The following is a 12139-nucleotide window of genomic DNA, read 5'->3' as shown; positions in this document are numbered from 1 at the left end:
TTTACCTTTTCATTTACAGTAATAGTTTTTGATGAAATGTTTGTCTGAAGTCAAAACTCTACTGTGTTATTGAACACATAAACTCGTGAGGAAGAACACAAAAATGTCTTACAGTAATTTCCCACTTATTTAGAAAATCCAGTCATTGATGAGTTGGTCCCTTCTGAGTACTTCTGCAGTCTCATGCAGTTGTGTCAGCTTAAACCTTGTTTATAACATTTTCTTCCATAAAGCCTTTAAACTGTAACTCACCCCCCTCAACTCACTACAGCAATGAAGACTAGAGAAGGAATCATATAGAGAAAGCCAGAATGTTGGTGCCTTGCTGTGTATTGACCTCATTACTGGGTACTTGGAACCCATGTCATGTTCCTCCCCGAACAAAGTATGTTATTTAGACTTTAGTCCTTCAAAATATTAAGCTGTGTGGGTTCTGGCACCCCCACACAAGAAGATGTTGATTTCTTTGATGTAAGAAAGATCTCAAGAAAGATCTCATCTTTCATTTGTCTGTAAATGACAACACCATGCCTTCACAGCATTGCTTTAATAAAACAGTGATTATGCTAATAGTGTTTCTTTCCAAACAGGTTACCTCACCTAGCCTTGGATATTAAGCACGATGCAAACTAAACAGGAAGTACGCTTGTATAGAATAAGCTGTCCTAACAGTTTAAGGCCAAGGACACCTCATTCCTTGTGGACCTTTAGCAGCTGCCTTCACTCCTGATAAATCTGCAGCCCATCCGTCTGGGTGGGTTAAGGGACAGCAACAGTAGCAGCAGCAGTGAGCGTTTTTCTTGAGAGAGCCCCTCTTGTCCCATTGTTCCTGTGGCTGTAGTGGAACTCACCTTAGACAATGTCACACAGGCTGGGGAAAAAGAAATCTGTATTTCAGAGCATGAGCGATTTCCTATGGAAAAGACTGATACAAACCAAGCTATCTCTTAGAGTGGACAGGCAAGGTATAGGTGATTCTGACGGCAAAGCAGAAAATCCTGGCTTAAGAGGTTTATGGTAGCTCTTAAGCTACCAAAACCCAAGTTTTACTCCCTCCAAAATATCAACCCAATAATTTGAGGTGAACTGTCCATTTCAGTACAATGTGTAGTTATCAAAGCAGAAGTGTCACACATAGGTAAAACCTTACAAAAGAAAGGCCTTGTAAAACCGTAGTTCAGGCCTTGTTATTTCAGCTAAGTATAGCTAACAGCTAGCCTGTCCCATGAGAACCTGCAAGCACATCAGCCATTGCTCATGAAAACCTGTGAAAATAAGAAGTCTATCCCATGAGAATCCATGAAGAATAAACATGAACATCTCTTGAAGAAGATGGCCTTAGCACATACACACATGAACACCTATGAACCAATGAATTGAGTGGCAAGAAAGTTACTAACCAATTAGAATTAAACACAAGGCTTTTGAAAACTGTATAAAAATAGGCTGTGGACATTAAAGTGCAGCTTTTGCTGCTTGACTTTGAAAGTGTTGTGTCTGTCTTTATCCTCCTCACAGCAGTACAGGAGTGACTTCACATAGATTTCAAATGTTGTTCTTTAAGTTGGTAGTTCAAGATATTTATTGAAATGTGAGCGTGCTAGAGATACAAGAAAACAATAGCTTTGGAAGTTCAGAGGCACCTACTACAAGGTGATTCATGTCAGGCTGTTAAAGGCAGACCAATGAGCATCCACAGCAGTGTTCCAGGACATTGATAATTATATCCATCCCTTAACCAGCTACTGTATCATCTCTCCTCCTCATAACACTCCTGTGCTGCAGGGATTTCCCAGGTTCTGGTGAACTACATAACAGAGTGCCCTTGTAAAAATAAAACAGATCTGCCTGTAAATACATCCTCTCAACACCTCCTCCCAGTGGGAATTCTGGAGTAGAAGATTCACTATTTGCTAAAACATGAAGGAAGAAGTTCAGATAAGAAGCACAAATCTTTCATTATTATTGCTTCACAATTTCTTTAATAGCATTTCTTTTAAATCCTGTGGAATAAAGCTATTGTTAATGTGTGGAAAATTTATTAGAAAGTGTCACGATCACTGTATGCATTGCCTTTACAAACAGAACAGCAAGTCATTTTCTGTCTTTTTTTGGTCACTGTTTCTGACAACAAAAACTTATTTTAATAATGGTTTTAATGCTCAAAAATAATGTTTTTCCTAAGCTTGTTTGCAGGTGCTCCTACGCTATTATAAATAGAAGCATCATGCAGAATACTAAGTATGTTTTCAGCTGAGAGATACAGTTGTGCCTGAGATCAATGCACAATACAAAAATGAGTCACTCTTTAGATCTTATAGTAAGTCTAACCACGTAAGAACTAATTTCTCAGGTTAATAAAACCTGCTACACTCCAGGACTTGTGTCAGCATAACTGTTTTAAATTAGGATTTGCAAAATAGGGTTCTGAAACCAGTTATACCATGTCCTGGGAGATAGTGCTGACCACTTTTAAGGCTTCCAAAGTATATAAACCTCATTTTCTTAGCCTCCTTCCATGTTTTTTCATCCTTGGTGTTTAAGATCAACCATCATATAACCAGTCAATGTCTGGAAACTAAGCTTTTCCATCCAGGCATTTGTGGTCAGATGATGGAGACAACTGTGTGAGTGTGAAAGCATCTCGAATACAAATTATAGCAGAAAATAAAATCATGGAATTATAGAATGGTTTGGGTTGTAAGTGGATCTTAAAGATGATCTCATTTCAATTTCCCTGCCATGGGCAGGGACATCTCCAAATAGACCAGATTGCTTAGAGCCCCATCCCACCTGGCCTTCAACACCTGCAGGGGTGGGGCAAGTGGAACATGGAATATTGTCAGGCAAAAAAATTAATAGACAAAGCAATAATGAATGAGCTAGGAAAGATTTTGGTATGCATCAGTAGTAATCACAGTAGTTCATAAAACAGAAAAAAAAAAGCTTAATTAGTGAGGGATTGAGTCGAACCATAAAAATGTTTTTTTTCTGACTACATCTAGTTAACATTCAAATTTGTCTTCCCACCTGGCATGCCAGAGTTTCAGTAACTCATATCATCAACTGTGACAGCAGACAATTGGGGCACAAGGAGGCAAACAAGGGGCAAACCACTACTCTCAGGTATTTTTGCATGACTTTTGTACAAAGTGTACTGATTTCATGTTTGTGCCTTCATTTCCCTTCTTGGACTTTCTGACATATAACTGAATGTGTTCAACTTGAAGATGAAAGAGGAGGCCAAAAGTCAGAAATTAAAGCTTCAGATAGAGAAGGAAGGCCAGGAGCCAATGGGGACAGAGGGACAGGATTCTCCAAAGTATAAATATTAGAGGCACGGGAGAAAGGCCAGGAGGCTCTTTGCTTCTCAGAGCACTGGGTCATAAAGGCCTTGTTTTCCAAACAGGTTGTATGGCAGAGAAATATCCATACAACACTGCCTATTACAAACAGAAAATGAAGGCCACTCATGCCATCAGCTCCTGGATCCTAGAGACCTTCTGAGAAATAGAGACACTTAGGATTCATGGGAAAGTTCTCAAGGCTTCCTTCCCAACAGCAGCCTAATCATCGTTGTTATCTTTGTCCTCAGAGGACCCAAATTGCCCTTGAATGAGAGAGATGTCCATGTCCTCTTCCATGGAGCATGAGGTGATGCCCTTATCCTGCAACAGAACACAATTCAGAGCCTTCCAGTAGCAGAGGACAATGACTTAGCAATGGATAACTGCTCATTGTTGTATTTAACTGTTTTCCAAGTCCGACTCAGGGCTTTAATTTTAGTCCTGCACTGCAATAAGTTGCATTCTACCTGTGCTGGGACATATGGGCACAGAAGACCACAGTGAGTCACCCTGTGCCACCAATTACCACCTCATGCACTGATGATCCTTTGCTCAAACTTCCAGGCAGTTTAAGAACCATCCAAAAGGTTCAATTTGATCATGGTATGCTGGAATTACACATTCTTCTGGAGCATTGTTTCTCATGGTTGTATTTAGGGGTAAGTTTGGAACTATGTTCTATGTCTGGTCTAATTTCAGAGTGGTATCATTCTGTAGGGCTGATACTTTCATGGTGGAAAGTGAAGAAAGGCAAAACAATCCCAGCATAGTAGCAGAGGCCATAGGTCTGCTGAGGAGCAAGATGGAAAGGTTGATCATGGTTGGGAGCCACTCCAGACCTAAGGATACTGACAACACTTAAGGGAATAGGCCAACCAATCCATGTAAAGAGAGCATGGACATCCAGAGATGGCAACCCTGTTTACAGAGGTCAGAAAGAGAAAGATATTCCGTAGCAAAGGTATTCTAACACACATCCTGGGACCCTTTCAAAATGTCAGTAGAGCAAAAACAATAGACAAGTAAAAAATCAGTTTAACTCACCCAATTCAATTTATGATGGAAATTCAATTGGAATAATGTTACTAGAATTTGTCAGTTTGGCCCTTGGATTCATAAATCCTTCATAAATTCAATTGTCCTGTCTCTGTGCATCACCACTCAAACAGTTATTTGCTCTTGAACAAAGGGATTGAAATTAAATAACAGACAAAGACAGCATTTTTTTTCTATTCTCCTCTTTGCACTTGCATTATATGAACATATGCCTCATATTTTGCACCGAATCGATTCAGCTTCCTTAGAAAAACTCAGATGAAGCTGTTTAAGCAAGTGTTGTGGAGTAATTTACCCTAAAAACAGATACTAACAATTTCAATAGAAGTTAATAACAATTTTTGTTATCATATCAAAAATTTTAATATATTCATTGATTTATACAGGTATAACCAGAACAACCAAACAACCATTTAATCCAATGGACTGACATTCCCTTAATTTCATAATTTGTATGTTTCCCTTGTTCCATTTTCCTCTCTGGGCCTTTTCTGGCAAGATACACGTTTCTACATCTCTGCCAATTGCATTGTGTCTTTTTCTCAGCCACTAGCAAATACAAGGTTTCTACACTCCTGTGAGTTAAGTGAATAATTTAGCTAAGCTTTTGTTTGAGCTCTACAAGAACTGTGTGAGTGAAGCTGTTGAATGCCAGGAACAAGTTCTCAAATCTCCACCAGTTCAGAAGAATCTAAAGTTGCTTTATATTCAGGAGCTCTAGCTGTGTCAGTTGAAGTGCTGCTTTTAACCTGTATCTGAATTTGAAAGCAATTAAAAGGGAAGAAAATCAAACCTGCATTACTAGAATTTTCTGCTTTCATACTAATTTATAGTGAAGTAACATGGTTTCTTCTAGATTGTGGACTATTGTAGGAGAACAGCAGCAGCATAATCTACGTTGAATGAATGAAACCAGAGGCTCACTAATGAACAGATCAAAGTGGATTTTTTGGTATAAAAATGTTTATAAAATATTGTCTAAAATTCTAGAAAAGTTATTTTTATGTTGTATAACATTATATAAGCAAAACCATAGGAAAAACTACAAATGCACTGATTTGACCCCACATTTAAGTTACTTTATATCACAGTGCCAATGTAAAGTGTATAGAGTGTGCAAGCCATACTCACTTTAAAGTTTTTATGCTAACAAAGTAGACAATGGGGTATGCAATGGCCTTAGTAGTAGTGAAAATCAGTGTCTCTTGAATTAGAACTTACCTTTGCTAAATGCAACCAAAATGGTAAGTTAACAGAAGGAGAAAGATATCACATAGACCTATTGCCACAGAATTTTAGATATATGGAAGAAAATCAGAGAGTAGAAAAAATTTATATTAAATTGCACTGGTGTAAGCAGAGCTTAAACTTGCCTGTCATGTAAAGATGGAAGTCATTATTTCTTTTGATCTCAAAGATCCCAAACACCCAGCAGAAGTGGGAGGTGCTATTACTTTTCTAAGAGTACAGCAGGCAGTCTGAGAGCATTGTCAATACATATTTTATTATAATACACATGTCCAAAAAGTGGTCACCTGGATTTGCTCAAGCAAATCTCCAACAGGTTCTTGAGAGCACAGAAATATATCTGAGTGGCACTGACTCTTCAAGTATGTGGGATAAACCCCACATGAATTTGAAGAGAAACAGCCAAAGAACTGAGCAGTTATAAGTGAGGATATCCTGAGCTAATAAGATTATAAATTTGCAACTGAAGATGTCCTGGACCAGCACACTTTTATTGCAGAGGGAACTGGTTGTTTTGTTCCTGTGTGTTCTCCAGAGGTGAACTTGCACATGTGCCACATGTGCACAGATGGTCTGGGACTAGGGTACAGGAGCAGGCATTGGAGCTAAGAGATTTGGCAGCATAAATTCACCCTGTGATAAAAATGCATCTGTAACATGAAATACCAGCAAGAGCTTATTAGACAGAAATTAAAAATACCTATATGGTGAAGGCATAAGGAATTAATTCTCACCATGGATGCAAGTAATCAATACATTGTAAGAAAAGACAGCATGCAGACAGATGAGCAGCAATGATGACAGCAATTTTGTGCTGGAAAAAAAAATATACATATATATATATACCAGTATATATTCTGGAAGTTATTCTGTTATACTTGTTAATTATTCCTCTAAATTGTCAAAAGATATCAGGCACAGACCAGGGACAGAAAATCCTTATCAGATATGAAATCCCAGCTAGAGCGGGAATGGGTATGAAGTGTTGGCTTCCACAATGATTTTAAACATGTTAGTTCATCTGAAAGATGGTTTTGAGTCAGAAATATGAATAATGAGTATCATTTGCATAGGACACCATACATGTACATTAATATTGCACTCCCTACATCCCAACAGTTCCCAGAGGTGATGATACTGTTTGGGTGGGGTTGTGGCTGTTCAGTGAGTTTATGAGAATTATTTTTGTCCCTGTGCTTGGCAGTTGTGATCATGAGCTTTAGTTTTCAGACCCATGTCTCAATTGGTAAAATTATGCTCTCAATAATATAATAATGTGTCTAATAATGTGCTCCAAAAAATATGTCATATTAATAGTAAAGAGGAAAATAATAAAGTGGAAAAAATCTTCTAGGACGGAACTAATTTGAGGGCAAAGGAAATGCTACTGCCCTGCAGAAGGGCTGGTTTAGGGACCTGGACAGGCCACAAAACCCAGTGTTTCAGGTTCAAATCAGTCCTTGAGCCAGGCAAACTGCACATAAAGCCACTTACAAGTGTGACCTGGAAAGTTCTCCCTCCCTTACATGAACAACTCCAGTATTTAATTTCCTGGTAAAACCAGATCCAGATGAACATGAATAATTTCATGCCTTTTGTATTTGACAACTCTTCATAGCTGATAAAGAATAGGCTGCTGCTTAGCTATGGTGCCTTTTCTTAAGCTGCTTTTTGACTGTGAGCAAACTGTTTTTTCTATCCATGCAGTAATACCCCAGACACATTTCCCTGTATCCAAACATGTGGGTGTTTTGTAGAGGTTAATGGAAATTAAATTAAAGCTGAATAATACTAATTATAATGCAAAAGTGTGCAAGCAAAGCTAATTAATACAACTGGCAGCATAGCTCAATCTTGCCCTGTGACACCACTCTCTCTTTCTCCCTCAATCCCATTTTTTTCCTAAGCAGGGACCCACAGCAACCTAAAGCTACTTGTTTTATACAGTCTTGAATGGACAGATATACAGCAGCATCCCACTTTTTGCACTCAGGTCTTAAATGATATTCAGTCCTCCAGAAATAAATGAAAAGCTATTATGTTCTCCCTTTTTTCTTCTTGCTGATGAACATCCTAGTTCTACCATTAGGATTTCAGTATTTTCTAGATTTTAGTGTTTGTTGAGTTTTTCTACGCAAGGAGCTGTTGCAAATAAACTTGGATTTTATCTTGATTAAGTGACACATGTCAACAAATGTAATTTCTGGTGGACCACCTCACTTTTTATCTTATATTAATGACCCAACTTTGCCATTAGTTTACCAAAGGGCAGAAGAATGGCTTTTAACTATGGAGAGTATGCACAGGCTACCTGAAAAAAACCTTGAAAATCAGAAGGAAAGATTTGAAAACTGGAGGGTGGTAACAGGACAGAATAAGTTCTCACATCCCTGCATCTTACAGTACACCTTATTTCTTGCTAGCACCTTTTCCACATGCTTCACTGAGACAGCCTGGAAAGGAGGCACCTGAGTAGGCACTGGTGCAATGAGGGATGCTTGGCCTGAGGACAATGAAAGTTTAGTGTTTCAAAACTAAACAGTGTATTGAGTTCAAAGGCTCCACTTGCAAGGTACTGTCTGATCCCAGATTTTGAAGCATCCTGTTTGTAGGGTTCCCATGGGCTGTTACACGCCTGAGTGCTGGACTACATCTTCCTTGTGTCCCTAAATCCTTCTTTTTTGGCACATCTGAAAGCCATTCCTCTGATATTATTCTTCCTTTTCCACAGGAAACAAACCAGTTGTTGTGTCAGCATCCTGGCCAGGAATCAAAGAGAACAAGCAACTTGTCAGGCAACACCCAGGGCACAGACAATTAGGATGGGGAGGATATTTCAGCAATAGTCTTTCTGCTAGTAAGGAAAAATATAATGAAAATTTCATGCAATTTTTGAAAAAATAAGAAGCATCATCTGTAAAAGTTATGAGTTTATTTCTATGGCAGAGGTCAAACAACACCACAGCTACTTTTCCATCCTGTGCTCTCCAGTTCGGGCAGGAATAAGAGCTTTTTTTAGCTAGGTATTCTAGTTGCCTCATAGTTGCATCAGGGCATCTTAGTAGAGAAAGTGTCTCAGATTCCCACTGTCTTCCACTTTAGCCATGACAGCAACCACGAACTGTCCCATTTATAATGACACAGGTGCAACTGTATTTTGACCTCATAATCCCTCTTCGGCAAATACACCGATACCTTATGGGAATATATATATTTTGCCTTCTTTCATATGACTAAACAGTCCATAAGCCACAACCTGAGGACATCAGATATTCTGATTCCATGAATAGCAGATGTGCCATTCATTACACCTTTACCCTCTTTGATCTCATCTTTAAAAGCTAACCCAACCTCAAATGCAGAAATGTGAAATAAGTGGAGTAATAAACAGGCACTTTAAAAATGTTCTTTATTTTTATTTTCAAATTTAAGGTCAATCTTCATTAATTTGCAGAGAGTACAAAAATGTTCCCATTAGTCTAGTTTGAATTTAGATGTATTTGTAAATAAAACTAAGCCTGCGTTTTCAAATACCATTTCTGTGCACAAATTATATATCTCATTCTTTTCATAAAGCATGTAAAACAAATTTCAGTTCAAACATTAAAATATTTTACACTTGGGTATCAGAATTACGAACAGGAATTAAAGGTTCTCAAAAAAATGTGCCTGAACTCCAGAAGTACACACTAAAGACATTACGATATACACATGCAGAGACATGCACAAATAAATATGTATATGAGCATACTAGGAAGATCAAAACTACCTGTGTCCTGGTTTTAATGAAATCTCAGTAAGTCTACTAACAAGAATGCATGTTTAATGCAGTACTCATATATTGCTTACACAATAATTATAGTTTCCTATTTATGTCAGTACAAAATCATTTCAGTCAGACATTAAAACTATGTGTCTTCCAGTCAGTGTCCTACAGTGATGCTGAAAAGAAGAAATACATTAAGGAATCATAAGGGAGAAGATGAAGGAATAGTGCAAGATAAAGCTGTACTGAGTTTTCGAGAAGATTAATTTGTCTCATGATGAATTGGTAACTGTAAATCCTCTCTCTTCTTTAGACAATATCCTCTTGCTTTTGAATGATTCAATTTCTCACATAGTGGAAGAAGATCTATCAAGATATATAGGAAAATCCCATGTATATATTGTGTTGGAATTGTGGAAATGTGACAAAGTTCCTTTCTGTTTAAAATCTGAACTTAGATAAATCATAAGAACTCACCATCTGTTGGCAAATCACTCCAGCAGAAAGTGTACCTGTAGAAATCTTCACGTGCAGCCAAGGGACATCAAATAAATTATATGACAATAATGCCTTTTTGGGGAAAATTACATTTAAAAAATCCTGACATATAAGACAGAGATGCCCACAGGTCCTTCATCTGAAAGTCCATGTCTTTTAACATGGTTATTTTATTTGATGTCTTTGAGCCATCCATATTTGAAAGATGATGCTCAAAGAACAGACCCTGTAAATAAGACTCCTCATTTATAGGAAGGCCACCTGGAGTGAAAATGTCCAGATGATTCTTTGGTCTTGCTTCTTCCACTAAAACTAACATGGGAATCTATTATGAGGACTTTAAATTGTCAAAAGTGGTATAGACTAGATTCTGTCACCCTAATTATACAGAGTGTGGTATTATTTTATAAATTGGTTGTTTCTACTTGTGGTTATCTCTAGTAGAAGGAAAGTAAACATAAGTATATCCCAATCTGTGTACAGAAGCAAGATCTACATATCCACAACATGCTCTTAGTTTTATTAAGGTCATTGGAAGCTTGCACATCAAACACAAAGAAGCCACCTAGGACATGTCATTTCTTTTCAGTTACTAATGCCTAATGAATAAGAACAGTAATGTAGTACATGGGGAGTGTGGATAAAATTGCTTATTACTAAACATGGCTTTTACCACAGAAGTTGGATCCAATCTTTGAATGTCGTAAAGTTAAGTTTCAGGATATAAACAGGTTTAGGGGATCTTGGAGTAGCTCAGGAACATTATCATGAGCAGTCCAGGGCAGGCAGCATCCAGCACACTGCAGCTGCCACCCTGATGGGAGCATGGGTCAGCATGAGCAAGGTCTGTGCTGTTGCCCAGGTAATTGTGTACCAAGGCCATCTCCTGCAAACCATCCTGTCACAGCTCATGCTGGGAATACAAGCCTCAAGAGCTGCCTCCCTGATGGCTGCTGGCATGAGCCAGGGCTGCTTCATGTCACATGCAGCTCATGGGCTTCCTTCTGTGGTGTGACCCGAGCTGTGTGACACATCTGCTCAGCACATCATCACTAAATACTTTCTTAGCTAATAAATACTCTCACTGCCTTTGTTCTTGCATCTACTCACTCTAATGTGGTATCCACCCAAGGCCACAACCTCTGGAACAGCTTCTTACACAACAAACCTTCCCTTTTGCCTTCCTTCAAAATCCTGTTTATCCTTAAACACATCAGGATCATTAATCACTTTCTGTAGCTTTCTCATATCATACAAGTTTATATTGCACTCTCTCTGCCAGTAAATCCTTTTAGAATATGCTATGGTATGCAAAATTCTGGCTCTAACTCTGGATTCCAGTTTGCCTTTTTGTTGGAGTAATTAATAAACAAATCCTATTGCATAGACTTGTTGTACAACAAGGAAAGTAACTCATACACTTAAGCAGCAAGCTATTAAAAGGGTCCCAATACAGAACAAACTAGGGTTCAGTTCACAATTCTATTCTTTTATGCTTGTTTTGAGTAGTTCTTTTAAATGGCCCTTTAAGGATACTAATACACATCCATATATATATATGGATGTATATTATGGATATATGGATATATGTCTGATAGGGGAGGCAAATAAATTTACCTCTTTTATCTTCATAAACATGCAAACTCACAGAGAATATATATTATTACTTCCATATGAAGAAGTAATATGTTGAATTAATTCCTAGACTTCACTGTACTGAACAGTTATATTCCTTTTAGATATATATTTATTATAATAATGGAGTACTGTGGTACAGGATGTTCACAATGTATTAAATAAGTTCAGCACAGTGAATTTATTATATCTTATCCAAAAAAGTTAACTTTTTGAACTGACATTAGATATTACTTTAAAAATTGTGGTTATTTTCTTGTAATATTAATGGTAACTTTTTTCCTAGTCAGACTGGGCTTCAACATGATCAAAGGGGCATTTATAAAACAACCAAGTAGCCACAACTCTACTTATTAGTTGAGACTAGGACTTTCGAGTAAGGCTGATCAATATGAGAGTTACTATTTTTTAGACCAAAATTATATCAATACAAACATAATAAATTAAATTAAAACGAAGTAATTGAACATTTAATATATAAAAACATTACAGTATGACTTAACTATATATAACCTATATATATATAGTTGAAAAGAGATTTAGTGGAAGACTAGACTTTAGTCTCACTTTCTTGAGATGTCTGGGTTTG

The sequence above is a fragment of the Camarhynchus parvulus genome, chromosome 2 (genome assembly GCF_901933205.1).
Source record: "Camarhynchus parvulus chromosome 2, STF_HiC, whole genome shotgun sequence".
Lineage (NCBI taxonomy): Eukaryota > Metazoa > Chordata > Aves > Passeriformes > Thraupidae > Camarhynchus > Camarhynchus parvulus.
The sequence above is the reverse complement of the archived record's forward strand: the minus strand, read 5'-3'. Positions refer to the sequence as shown.